General features: G+C 43.5%; 1 pseudogene; it reads left to right on the forward strand.

Moving 5' to 3' along the window:
• The first annotated feature begins 3,760 nt into the window (after positions 1-3,760).
• LOC121827494 (protein transport protein Sec61 subunit gamma pseudogene) lies at positions 3,761-4,003 on the forward strand (annotated as a pseudogene).
• The last annotated feature ends 11,101 nt before the right edge of the window (positions 4,004-15,104 follow it).

Genomic DNA, 15,104 nt, shown 5'->3' on the forward strand with positions numbered 1-15,104 from the left:
ATAGCTGCAGATACCCACAGAGTGGAAGGGGCATCACTCTGCATGCAAAGGGAGGGTGGAAAATGGAGGTGCAGACTGTGGCTAAAAGCCCGTACCTACATCAGACCAGTATTTAAATAGGCAAAAAGTCTACATATTTGCGGATGTGTGTATAAGTGCGTGATTACATACATATACACACTTCTGAATACAGACCAAACTATCTTTGGAATGATGATTTCCGTTTGGAATGGAATATCTGGTTGACTGGGAACATTCACTTTCATTACAAAATGATTATTTTAGGCTTGTGCTCTCAGGTCACATGGAGGACATGCAAATAAAAATAAGGAAGTAAACTGTAGAGAAATGTTCAGAAATGAGCATCGTGTCTGCTACATAAAAGCCATGCGTGTACAGGCTGTCTTCACAGAAACCAGAGTCTAAGATTCACCCAGCCTCTGCTCAGCCAGGCCAGGAGCACCCTCATTTCCCCCACGGCCCTCCTGCTCCCTCTCCTGGCCTCCCTGGTGATGTGCAGCTGTGTTCTGTTGGATCTCTGGGCTGTGAGCAGCCTCAGAGCTCTCCCAAGCTTAGCAGGAAGACTTTTGTGCTCCTGGGCCAACTGAGAAGTCTCCTCTTCCTCTTGCAGGAGTGACAGAAGAGACTTCCAGTTCCCAAGGAAGATGGTGGATGGCATCCAGTCCCAGAGGGTCCAGGCCATGTCTTTCCTCCAGCTGAGGCTCGGGCAGATGCCATCCTCCAACCCTTCCCCACAGAGAGCTCCTCTGACAGCAGCCCTCCTGGACAAACTCCATGCTGAATTAATTACTTCAGCAACTGGAAGACCTGGTTGGGGAGGTGATGGAAAGGGGAAGGTATGACCTACAAATGCCCTTGAGATAATTCAGGGAAATCCATCTCTGCCTGAAAGAAAACAAATACAGTGACTGTGCCTGGGAGATTGTCGGGTGGAAATCACTCTCTTGATTTCCTTCTCTGGAAGAAGAATGTTGCAAAGATAGACCTGAGGTCTTCTGGGAACCATTCTTCTTGGGTGCTCTGACACCTCAGACTTGGACATCTACCTGTGTTATTCCAAGTGGCTCCTATTTATATTTTGGTCATATTTGATTTATATGAATTTAGGAAATACTTTAATAATGTTAAACACACACATACAAGACATATATTCAGTAATTTCTTAGAAATTATTTACTGATCTATTTATTTATTCATCTATCATCAATTTGTTTATTTCCACAACTTTTTCATGTGTTGTGTTTTAAGATTTAAGTATTTCCATGTAATAGCAAACGTATTGTCACATTTATCAACATGTATAAAACTTACTTTTTTATATTAGTTAGCATTTTGTTTTATTTAATTTAGATAGTTAAAAACTTATATTATGATTTATTGAAAGCAAAATCAAAACTTGTTCTGTGAACCAAAATAAGAAAGAATGCTGAGACTTACTACTGTTACACATGTGAATTAAATATGCAGCTGTTTGGGGGTTGACGTTAAGAAATAAAGGTGGAAAAGCAAATGGTTCTTGCTGTTTGGACGTCTCGGTGTTAAGGGAAAGAGACAAAAATGTATTCATGTTCTTTCAATTGTCACAAATGATATAGAGAGAAGTAAATGTGGTGATATATTGTGTACCCTAATAAACTTGTCTGAGGATCAGAGCACAGAGCCAGCCACTAGGTTAGACATAGAGGCCAGACAGGTGACACACATCTTCAGTCCTATCACTCGGGAGGCAGAGATCTGCCTGAATCTCTGTGAGTTCAAGGCCACACTGGAAACAGAGTCAGGCATTGGAGGCACACATATTTAATCCCAGTACTGGGGAGCACACACGCCTTTAATCCCAGGAAGTGATGGCAGGGTGGAGAAAGGTATATAAGGTGTGAGGAAACAGGAACTAAAACAGTTCAGCTGAGATCCTTTCGGTTGAAGACTCAGAGGATTGTATTCAGAGGTTTCATGGAGTTGGTGAGATAATAGGTGGTGGCTGTGGCCTGGGCTGCTTCTCTGATCTTTCAGCTTTCACCCAGTATCTGGCTCTGTTTTGTTTTATTTTGTTTTGTTTTGTTTTTTAAATAAGAACATTTAACATTTGAAGAACAAGTAAGGGAGCCCTGTGGTCCCACAGCAGATGGTGTAGGTATGAATAATGCTGAGAGTGATTTAAATAGCCAACTAGATTTCCTTTGTAAGTTGCTTTGGAGAAAATAAAGTGTACTTCTAAAAATGAAAAATACATACCTGATAAAATTCCTGGAAAATAACTGCAAAGCAATATTTAAATGCAACACCATAAGATATAGGAGAATACACAAACATGGAAGACAAAATCAGGGAAGCAATACCCAGAGTGAGTAAAGTATTTATTGAAGAAATGAAGATTATGAAAAAGACTAAAATAGAAATACTGCAATTAAAGAACTTCATGAGCCAAATAGAGCCCAGCCATGGGCCTTAGGAACAGATGAGTCAAAGAAAGAATACAGAAGAATTTCTAACCTGAAGTGATAAGGGAGACTATTACCTGAACAAATATCTAAATTATGTATATTCCAGAAGATCAAGAGAAAAGTGAAAAAGGCAAGTCAATGAACATTTCCTTCATGTTTGAAACAATATGGACATCTAAGTTCATTCATGATTTCCACCCCCCCCCCCCTGAATAAATCTGAACAAAAAAGAATTAAAAATAAAACAGTCAAGAGAAGCATTGAGGCATTTAAGGAAAACCCATTAGGCAATGGCAGGCTTCTCAACAACATCCTTACAGGCCAGGCCCTCCTAACCCCTAAACACCCTACTAACTAGGAATACTATGCCCCCGTGCTGGCTAGATTTATGTCAACTGGACAAAATCTGTAGTCATCTGAGAGGAAGAAATCTCGATTGAGAAAAATTCCTCCATAAGATCAGGCCATGGGCCAGCCTGTAGAGCATTTTCTTAATTATTGATTGAGGGTGGGAGTGTTCAGCCCATTGTGGGTGGGTCTATACCTGGGCTGGTGGTCTTGGATTCTATAAGAAAGCATATTGAGTGGGTCATGGGGAGCAAGCCAGTGAGCAGCACCCCTCCATGGCCTCTGCATCAGCTCCTACCTCTATGTTCCTGTCCTGTTTGAGTTCCTGACCTGACTTTCTTCAGTGATGGACTACAATGTGGAAGTGTAAGTCCAATAAACCCTTGCCTTCCCAACTGCTTTTTGGTCATAGTGTTTCATCACAGCAATAGAAACCTTAACTAAGACAGCCTCCAAGAGCTAGCACTCAGAAATGGAAAAATAAAATTTCCTAAGACAAACATGAGCTAACATTGACACTAAATCAGTATTAAAACAAATTTGTTTTCTTTTGTTTATCTGGGACAGGGTCTTTCTAATATATAGCCCTGGCTGTCCTGTGACTTGTTATGTAAACCAGGTTGGCTTCTAACTCACAGAAAGAGATCATCCCAACTGCTGGGATTAAAGGTCTGCACCACCACCCTGACCCTAAAGTAAGTTCTTAATGGTTTTATCCATCTGGAAGTGGAAGGGTAATGGCTACCATCATGAAAACACAAAGGAGTAAAAATTATTGGTCAAGAGATACACAAATGAAAAAGAAAAAAAATATTTATCACTTTAGAAAACCACAAATCACAACTATAAGTTCTAAGAATGATGAAAGGAAGACATGGTGTGTAGGACAACCAGGAACCAATCATTAGCTTTGTCTGCTTTTGTGAACCACGGTCCTACAAACAATCATGGTTCAGGTAATGCCGTTTGTTGAGACAAGTCAGCAACTCATAAAGGACCTGGTTGCTCTGTCTAAAAGATCCACTCAGCCTGGTAGAAAGGAGAAGATTGCCATGGCCACAGCATTAGAGTTTTCTGTCATGGTATTCATTGGCTTCCTTGTGAAACAGATCCACTTCCCAATAAATAGCATTAATGCGGTGGTTGAATACTTTTGCATCTTGGGAACTAGTGAACAAGTGATGGTGTGAGAAGCGTGTGAAGTAAAAATTTGCCTGTATGTTTTGTGTCTTTCTTTTCTTTCTGATGTGGGATGACCTTCTATATGCTGCAAATAGGTGTTGCTTTTATTGGTTGATAAATAAAGCTGCTTTGGCCTATGACAAGGGAGAATATAGCTAGGCAGGAAAGCCAAACTGAATGCAGGGAGAAAGAAGGGTGGGGTTGAGGGAGTCGCCAGCAGCCACCAGAGGAGAAAGATGCCAGAGCATCACCGGTAAGCCACAGGCCACATGGCAATATGCAGATTAATAGAAATTAATACACATATTAATAGAATTACTAGAAAAGCCTCTGGCTACACCTTTCCTCCTTCTAAGATGTTTTCTATTTTTAAAATTAAAATAATTTTGTAAAAACAAAATTTTCCATTAAAACATATTTGAAATGTAAGAGTAAATTCTCACTTATGAATAACAACCTTCAAAACAAATGTGTTAAATCCTCCAGGTAGAAGGCACAGAGTTGACTGGATGAATTAAACATCAAACCTGGTGTTGTCAAGGTGGCTCAGCTGGTGAAATGTTTGCCACGCAACCATTAATAACCATGTTTGACATCAGCTATTAGCAAAGCTGGGTACTGTAGGTCCCTGATGGTAATCCCAATCCCAGGTCACTGCAGATCCTGGTGATTTCCTGATCAGGCTGTCTAGCCAAAATGGCATGCCCCTCAAGGAGAAAGCTGGAGAAAAGGAGAGTGGATGTGTATAAGGAAGATGTCTGATGTCAACGTTCATATATACGTGTATAAACTGCGTGTGATCCTCTGATGCTACCTGCCTTTCAGTTAACTGCTGTTGAAATAGACAGATCAAGATGGTAGCCCCCATATGGTAACATTTCTACCTCACAGGCATTCTAGCATCTCCCTAGATGATTTACCTTTGATGGAGGTGACAGAGGAATGGTGTCTGGGCTGTTTGGACTCTCGTGTAAGGATTTCCATCTACCAGGGAGTGTTAATAGCTCCATTACCACAGCTGGTCACCTCTGTATTATTCTGCCCAAGATGGCGTCATGTTGTGTCCTGAAGAGAAAGCATCCACACAACAAGGGGCCAGCCTCACTTCAGGGAGCCAGCCAACGAACAGGCTAGATTGCGTACATAGTCTACACCCCATCGCTCTATCCTCTCTTTTTATCTTCTCTCTCCTTCCCTCCCTACTCTTCCCTGCTTTATTTTCTTCTGCAGAAGAACAAAGGCTGACCTGGCTTGCTGCCGGATCTTCAGCCTCTTCAGAGCTGGGATACGTCGTGAGACTGCGTATCTTCCTCTCTTTGCAGTTGAACCTCAGCCAACACTGCCTCATCTCCCTCCTTTACCACCACTGTTATGTTATGAAATTCCAACCAGAAGGACTGAGGCTGGCACCTGGAGAAACGTGGAACCAAGCTCCTGCTTTGTAAAGGTCCAGCAGTCCCCAGCAGTTTTTTACAGCTTGGACAGGTTAGGCAACAGTGTGACCGTCTGAGGGTGCTCTCATGCCCAACCAAAGGATTGTTTTTAAAAACACAGTTAGATAGATGTTTGCAGGAACAAGCAGTTGCAGGTAGTAATGAAAACATCCAAACATTTGAAGATAGCAATGGCATTCTTTTCTTAGCAAACAGGGTCTGCAGTGTGACCTTCAACCACATAGCTGTGATCATCATTCCGTAAGGCCGTTTCGTGCTTTGTCATCTGAAGGTAAGGGGCAAGGGTTTAACTTTAACTTATTTCCTCTTTTACTTAATCCTACAGTTTCTAGGTAAGGATTGCTACAGAGCAGTAATGTGATTTTTGTTAGGTGTGTATATAAAGAATGCATGATATACATATACATATACATATACATATACATATACATATACTCATACACATACATATACATTTCCCACACGCTATGATGCTCTCTTCTGTGTATATTTCCTTCACCTTTTTTCTGTCAACTCAATACTAGTCAGCAGTATTTTTTTGTGTGTTTTTCATTGTTACTGTTGCTGTTTTCATTTCCTTTCCATTGCTGTATAAAGTAATTAGTGTGTGTGCACACTATTATCAGTGACCCTTTGCATCCTACAACTATCCACGCTTAAGAGGTGGGTAAGCTTTGATTTTACTATTAACTTATTCTCGCTGCGGTCCTACCCTTTGATATTGGTTGTTTTTTTCAGACAATATTCTCACTGCGGAGAGCACTAGGGATCTGTCCCTGGGCCCCAACTGTAAGAACGTGCTTGTTAGGATATAGCTGAAGCTTTGCAGAGGCTCCTCTCACAGTCATCACTGGGACGTTGTGAAGCCCATGCTGCTAGCAGACTTGCCCAAGTCACTTCTCCCCTGGGGAGTGAGTCTACACCAGAACTCTGCATCCTGTTCCCCACTCCCTTCATTGCCCCCTGTGTGGAAATCAGAGAGCCCGGCTGCAGCCTCCTGCTATGAATCTCTCCTAATCCTAAAAAGACATGAGAAGAGGCTCCTTGTTTTGCCTACTGGGCCCCCATTATCTTTAGAGACCCCGTTATGATGTCTTCTGTGTTGGGGTCTCACTCTAGTTTGCTTCTGTGTTGCTGTGATAAAACTTTGGCCAAAACAACTTAGGGGATGGTGGCTATTCCATTATACATGGAAGTCAGGGAAGGACTCAGGAAGGGAATCTGGAGACAGAAACTGAGCCAGAATTCATGGAGGAACGTTGCTTACTGGCTTGCTCAGCTTCCTCTTTTAATACAACCTAAGACTAAATGTCCAAGGAGTGGCACCACCCACAGTGAGCTGGGCCCTCCTGAATCAAGAAAATACTCCATAGCCATGTCCACTGTGGCCAGTCTGATGGAGGTTGGCCAAAAATACCTCAGGTTCTGTCTTCCCAGGTGACTCGAGTTTGTGAGTTTGTGCCAAGTTGGCAAAAACTTACCAGCACAGACTGAAAATCTCCTTTGAACTTCTGGCATGCTGTTGTCCATCTATCTGTCCATCTATGTCGTCCAATAAACTCTTTAGTCCCCAGTAGCCTCAGTGTCCTCTTGAACTCCCTGCATCACATCCAAACCTAACACAAGCAGCTTGTGTGAAAGAAGACAACACCGTCTTCCCATAACAACTCAGAGCGAACACTCGATTCCAAGAGAATAATAGTGGTTTAAAATAAATGAGTAAATGAATAAATTTAAAACAAATAACAAATAAACAATCTTACCAGGCCACAGTGTAACTCAGGCCACAGTACCTGCAGCCTATCTCCTCTTCCCAGCCCTGATAGGACCCTGCTGACAGTACCATCTAGGAATTTCTAGCTAACAGGTTTCCATTTGCCCAGGTGTCTCCCTTGGGGGGGAAATGAATTTGCAGGCACATCAAAGAGGTACTGGTGGCCACACAATCTGCTAGCCACCCACTTGCCAGCTGCCTTGCTGGGGGAGGCCGAGAGCTTAGCTGTCAGCTTCTGCTGTGAAACCTCCCCCTTCCACAGAGAGCTATCCGGGTACAGACTCCGTCACATGGGCCTGATTCCACCTCAGACCACATCCTTTCCCATGCTTTCTGTCTCTGGTGTCGGGGCATGCATTCTTAGAGCCCACGCCACGCTATTGTCTGCTTGTACATGTGTCTATGACATTAATAACCCTTCTAATAAACTTCTGACCCCCAACAACTCATCCCAGTGCCCACCCAAAACACCATACCCAGGCATGATGGAGTCTTGAAAATCAAAGCAAAAGAGAGACAACGAAGTTGGGTTGACCCCGGCCTTTGTCATCTCAGCTGCTGTTCTACCAAGTCCACGCCACAGCCTCTCTTTCGTGGTAAACCCCACAGCCGTTTCAGTTCTCACTTTCCTTAATAATCAGCCTGCACCTCAGCTGTCTCCAAAGTATCAACTTTGCATATCCGACCTTTTTATTTCTGTCCAAAGATTCTTCAAGTGGTGCTACTGAGATGATTGAGTTAATATTTCAAATTATTTTAGATTGGTGGATGGGCATATTTAGCTTACAATCATTTTCTCCATTTTCATTTTTAGAAATATCATCACTGTTTCCCAGCTTAGGAATAGATTGTTGTGGGGTCTTCTAATTCCCTTTCTCCAAATTCTGGGCTTCTTTGCAGGGCAGTGTTTTCACTGCCCATGAGTAACTCGGTGGAATCCTCAGATGAGGCATTATCCTGCCTGACTGGGTTAGTGTTCTGGTGATCTGGGTCAGGTTGTCAGTCTCCTGTGTGTTGGTTGGTTTGACCTCTTCCTCCCCTCACCGAAACTGATTGTATCTGGCTCAAACTAAAGATCATCACCCGGAGGGTCTTCCAGGCTGAGGGCCGGTCACTGAGTCCGAGGCAGCTTGTAGCTAGAGTATTCCTGTGTCCCAGCCTGCCGGCAGTCGGGACAAATCTCTCCCACTCATGTCTCCCAAGTAAACACGCAGAGACTTATATTACTTATAAACTGTATGGCCGTGGCAGGCCTCTTGCTATCTGTTCTTACGTCTTAAATTAACCCATTTCTATAAATCTATACCTTGCTACGTCGCTCGTGGCTTCCTGGTATCTAATATCAGGCTTCTCCTCGTGGTGGCTGGCAGCGTCTCTCTGACTCAGCCTTCTTCCACCCAGCATTCTCCTCTCTGCTTGTCCCACCTACACTATCCTTGCCTGGCTACTGGCCAAGAAGCGTTTTATTTATCAATCAGTCATAGCAACATATATTCATCGCATACGGGACATCCACAGCAGCAGCTCTCTGTGTCCTTCTCAGAAACAGCCATCTTTGTGCTTCACAGGTCTCAACATTACTCTCCCCGACTCCTCCCCCCGTAGCTCTGGCTTTTGATAATGCTTTGCCCTTTTTTTTTTCCAGAGGAAAGCTGCTTCCTTTTTTCATTTTCATGATATCTGGACTTATATTTGTTTTCTCTTTGCCCACAACCTACTGGAGTTTTTCTTTCTATGAAAGTCAAAATAAAAAATTCCATCTTGAAAAGTATAAAGGAAAATGACCCAACCCTTTGCCTCTCGAGCACTCCATTTATTCTGCGTTAACCTCAGGATAACACAGGGAATGATGTAAGAGCAGCGTGACATGCCTAACCAAAGCACCACTATGTGAAAATAACCCACAAAATATATTATGTTACTGTTATTTACATTTAAAACAAAAATAACCATGAATGAAGGAAAGAATCATTCTTGCTTTCGTTCATTCAATCATTCATTCATGATTTTTTTTCCATGTTAGTCTGGGTGTCCTTTAGTGTTAGAATGAGTCACAGACAAATAAACCAAAGAGAATCAATTATCTTTAATTGATGAACAACTGAAGGCCACTAGTTTCTCTACTATAAACTTAAGTTTTAAAAAGGAATGTTTTGAAACTTCTTGGAACTTTTTTCCCCAGTATTTTAATTTACTTACCAATCTTAGTCAAGCACAAACTAGCTAGAGTCAAGTTAAATCAAGTGATTTTTCAACCAAATAACCTCCAAGCTTACTAAGCACAAGAACTGACTGCGTGAGGACAAGAGATCTTAAAATCCTTTTTGTGTGTGTGATGCCGGCTGTATCTTATCCTACACCAATCTACTGTTGTGATATAAACTTCTAATGAGAGACATTGTCACCTATGTGGCCAGCTCACAAACTAAAGTGATGGAATTGTTCAATCATTACCTAAAAGAATCCAACCACAAAAGCGATATGTAGAAGAGTAAAAACATGGCTATTGAATGTAGAGATTGTAAAGCGGGGGTTGTCCCTTTATCTACTCAGACAAAACAAATGTTCGCTGTCACCTTCTGAAGGCGGCTGACATCTTCGACAGCCAGGGTCCTGTCAAAGGCGAAGAGACGGTTACCACGAGGTCCGAGCTCCTCCAGGCAAGCGTTATAGGGTCAGAGGCAAAGATCTAGAGAGTACCATTTCCCCAACAAAGCAACACATCCCTTTCAGGAAAGCTGGGAGAATTGCTAGATGTGATAAACACCTTGGGGAGTGGATTTTGGTGGAGCCGAGGTCACTGGAGAAGTAGAATCTCCACAGCCACAAGCATCTGGAAAGGATGTGGGCTGGTACCAGGATTTTTGGGACAGGAGGAGGAGCATCATGGACCTCAGTAAGAAAATGGTGCGCAGAGGGTGATGTGCTAATCCCAACCTTGTAGCCCCCTTGAACCACAGCCACATGGCCCTGAATGAATGCGGTGAAGGAGAGAACCTCCAGAGAAGTCCACTCACCGGCAGCCAGCAGGCTCTGCTGTGAACGAGACAGTGGACAAAAGTTCCATCCTACGAAGTTTACTTTGACACAGATAGTGTGTTAAATCCCTGCCCATTTGGGAGGCCGAGGCGAGAGGATCCCTGCAAGTCCTAGGCCAACTGCAGCCTCTGAGTGAGATCTTGATTTAAAAAACAAAACAACAAAACGGCCACCCAACCACAACAGTATAAATCTCTAAACAAATACAGGAACCCATAAGGTGAGACTTTCTAGGTCCAAGTGGAGGTGAGAATAAGGACCCCAAAGCTTTTCACAGGACAAGACACATGTGGAATAAAAGTGATGCAGTGTGTGAAAGCGTGCTTGTGATCACACACACACACACACACACACACACACACACACACACACACACACACACACACCTGGCCTCAAGCTCAGTGTACTTCTCATTGATGGATAAGTGTCCATTTGAATTGACATAGCTGAAATTTACTGGAAATATTAACTTTAATAACGCAATCATGAATGGATGTCATTGTCTTAGCCCATGGAGAAAAAAAAATCACAAATGAAAGCAAAGTTTAGAGAAATGTTCAGAAAATGCAAATTGCGTGTTCCCCGTTTAAGAGCCATACACGCACAGGCTGCCTTTACAAAGAATCCAAAGCCTCTCCTCCCCACACCTATCTCCTGCCCCTCAACCAGCGTCCTTTTCCCCACGGCCCTCTTGCTCCCTCTCCTGGCCGCCCTGGTGATGTGCAGCTATGCCTTGTCGGCTTTCTTAGTTGTGACCTATCTCAGAACTCTGGCATGCTTAGCAGGAAGACATTTGTGCTCCTGGACCAAATGAAAATTTCCCCTTTCTAGTGTCTGAAGGACAGAAGGGACTTCCGATCCCCTCAAACATGAGTGACAGCCAGATTCAGAAGTCTCACGATGGAAGGATGGAACCAACTCCTGCAAACTGCCTTCTGACTGCCGTGTGTGTCCTGATACATGTGTCCACACACTTGCATACATAAACAGATAAACCAGACAAAAATTGAGAATTAAGGGTGGGGCTCCTGGAGGAGAAAGGGCGTTAATGTCTCCTGCATGTTATTTCCCTGCCTTTTCCATATGTACTCTGTTGTGAGTTCTCTACAAGCGGAGCCGTCTCAGCAAACTGAAGTGTCCATCTGCTGATTGTTACAGGCCGCTCCGCTTGTTGGAAAATGCCGGTCTCAGGCTGGACCTGCAAGGAAGCCTGGGACAAGACCTGGAAAGAGGGAAACACGCCATTCCTCTGCCAGAGTGATCTGCGTGGTGCGGACGTCCCGGCGTGGGGCTCTCCCACCGTATGGACAAATACACAACAACTGGTCCTGGAGTCACACGCGTGCCTCTCCTCTCCACCAGCTCTCCTCTCGATTGAATCCAGTTATTCCCCTGCCGCAGCTTCCCTGTCTCCAGGTCCAGCCCATCTGCGCAGGTGTTTCGCTTCCCTTGTGATTCTGACTTCGACTTTCTATAAAGAGTGAAAAGACACAGTTTCGCGGAACTGCGGTGAGCAGTTTGGGTTTATTTGTGCTTGTGTGCATGCGGAGGGATAGTCTGGGGGCAGGAGGAACGACCCGCTTCAGTGACGTCATCGAACCTGAAAGCGAAGGGAAACCGTGCGGCGGCTGAGCGGCTTAGCGAGCGGCGCGTGGGAGAGCGCCCCCTGCTGGCTCCTCTTATCCACACCCGAGGAAGCAGCCAAGGCAACGGTCAGTTGGCTCCAATAGACACAAGAGGTCCTTTCTTAACAAAAACTGACCCGGTGCCGAATATCACCATTCTCTGTATTATATTACTACAAAAAAGATCAAGTCTCCAGCTTCAGTCTTCTTTGGGCAGTGAGCAGCTGTAAGGAGCACGGAAAAGAATGGGGTTTTGTGCCTCCTGCCTGCGGTGAGGTCACACCTCCTGACATCACCCCTTATCCACGCTGTGGGACAGACCCCGGAGGAACTCAGGGCAGAGGGGGCGAAGGGGTGGCTGCAAAGGGAAGTCTCTTGTCTGACTGAGTAAATAAATTCTTCTTAAATATCATATCCCATCTGATTTTCACATGCTAAAATAGACCCCTTGCTATGGCGCATACTGGCAGCTCTTCCATATAGTTAAGTAGAAATTGCAGATGCGTTTTAAGAATTATCAGACAATTCTAATATTGCAGAATGATAGCCAGTAATGCCTTTTCATTGATGTGTGTGGGTGTTGGTGGAACTTGGGAAGTTGAACCGTAGTATGCATAGTTTGGGTTTTGAAATTATTTAACCAAGATTTGGGAGATTGGAACATATATAAATATTATGTATGATATGCAAGTTCTTTATGTATATCATAAAGAACTTTATGTATATTAGGTCTTCTAATAGGTACTTTATGTATATTATGTGTATTAGTTCTAATATACAACTTCTTTATGTGTATTAAGTTTTCTTAAGTTCTGCTGTAAAAGTTAAATATACACGTGTATTATCTACAATACTTAAGAAGTAAATTTGAATGGTACATATGTTGCTGTTAGAAGGGTTCAGAAGCATCTATGTATCATATCTAATGCATATATGTTATATATTTATGTGTTGGTTAGTTTTTATCAACTTGACACAGCCGAGAGTTACCTGGGAAGAGGCAACCTCAACTGAGGGATTGGCTTCCATCAGACTACCCTGTGGGCATGTCTGTCAAGCATTTTCTTAATTGCTAAATTATGTAGCAGGGCTCAGACTACCATGGGCAGTGCCATCCCTAGAAAAGTGGGCCTGAGATATATAAAAAATGTAGTTAAATGTGAGCCTGGGAGCAAACCGGTGAGCAGCATTCCTCTGTGGCAATAGCCTCTGCTTCAGTTCCTGCCTCCATATTCCTGCCTTGAGTTCCTGCCTTAGTTTCCCTCAGTGATGGTCTGTAATTAAACCAAAGAAACCCTTCCTTCCTCCAAATTGCTCTTGGTCTGTGTTTCATCACAGTCACAGAGAAGTAAATTAGAATAGTTTACATAGAATAGTATCTTTTACATCACTCCTTGAATGGAGGATCATAATATTTGAAAGGTATAACAGAACATAATATATTCACACAACTTGTGTATATATGCACATACATACATATGAAATATACATGTAGATATAATCTTACTGACTTTTGGCTCCAGTTTACATTTCCAATGTGAAAAGTTTTTCCTAGCGGGTTCTGTATCGTCACATTGACCCACACATCTCTGTAATCCTATCACTCACAATCCTCAGAAGTTCAACTGAAGTACAGGAAAAGCTGGAGTGGCAGCCTGTGCACTGCACCTCCTCCTGGCACAGGTTCTGCTCTGGTTCTGGAGTTTACCCACCTCGCTCACACGCCATCAGCTAAGAAAGAAGGTGAGGAGAGACTTGGGCCTTTGTCACGGAGTGCTGTGACAGATGATGACAGCTGCATGTGACCCTGGTCACAGCTAGCTCTTCTCCATGTGGTAACACCCTGTGCCAATTGGCAAGGCCACAAACCAGACTTGACAGGCACAGAAAAATAGATGGCAGAGTTGCAGCACTGACTCTTATCTATACACAACACACACACACACACACACACACACACACACACACACACACACACACACGAGCTCACTGCATTGTGCTTTGTACTTTGAAATTTGAGTTCATCTAGGGGCGGACTATACCAGGTGCTTGCTACACATTTGCTCAGTAAGTGAAAGGGAGTTAAAGAGCCAGAAGCATGTAGGAACTTGAAACTTAAAAGTGGGCAAGTTCAGTTGCATGTGGTAGCCTGCACCTTCAGTCCCACTGCTCAGGGGGAAGGTGGAGGCAGATGGATCTCTGAGAGTTGGAGGCCAGTCTTACTTACATAGCCAAGTTCAAGGCTAGCCAAGGCTACAGACGAGAGAGAGAGAGAGAGAGAGAGAGAGAGAGAGAGAGAGAGAGAGAGAGAGAGAGAGAGAGAGAGAGAGAGAGACTTGGCAAACTTAGATATAGTGGGTATTAAATCATGGCCTGCCCCCATGAGATGCTGGTCACTCTCAGAGAATAGATCTCACAGCATGAAGAAATTAGGCATTGCTCCCCTGCAGTTCTCTCTTGGACAGAGCGCTAAGAATCCATCTTTGTTGTGTCTAAGGGTGACTAATTTGGGAACCTGGCTCCTCCATGAGCTTTGTCATGTATGCTCGTTGGATAAACTAGCACAGCATGAAAAGTTTCAAACATCCGCTGAAAGGACATAAAATTCAGACATTTTCCTTTGTGGGGGGATTTCTCTGGAGGATCCTCTAGGCTTCCCTCTCCCTTCTGTCCTCCACCCTCTCACCACCCCTCCCCCATCATTCTTCTCATTATCTCTCTTCTTCTTACTATTATACTTTAAGTGATCCCTCTCAATGAAACTCTCCCCTTCCCCTTAAGCCTCCATCATGCTTGTATCTGACATATAATATAATATAATATAATATAATATAATATAATATAATATAATATAATATAATATAATATAATATAATATAATATAATATAATATTGTTACTTCCCAATGCTCTCCCATGTCGATGCCTGGTCATGGTCTTTGGGCCCTTCCTAATAAGCCCCACCACCGAAGGACAATTACATATTAGATCCTCTCCCAGACCAGCCAACGGCCATTCCACTCCCGTTTCTGTATCTAACACTGGGTTCTAGTCCAAACAATGACTAGAAGATGCCAAGCTTGTTACATAATCTCTGCTGGCTGGGTAGGGTGGGACTCTCCTAGCCTTTTCTGTGAAGACGGTGGTAGGCTGAGAGACTATGGCCCTCTACTTCCAGCTGGAGGATCAGGTAGTCCGACTGGCACGGTGACTGGCTG

The sequence above is a fragment of the Peromyscus maniculatus genome, chromosome 2, assembly GCF_049852395.1.
Source record: "Peromyscus maniculatus bairdii isolate BWxNUB_F1_BW_parent chromosome 2, HU_Pman_BW_mat_3.1, whole genome shotgun sequence".
Lineage (NCBI taxonomy): Eukaryota > Metazoa > Chordata > Mammalia > Rodentia > Cricetidae > Peromyscus > Peromyscus maniculatus.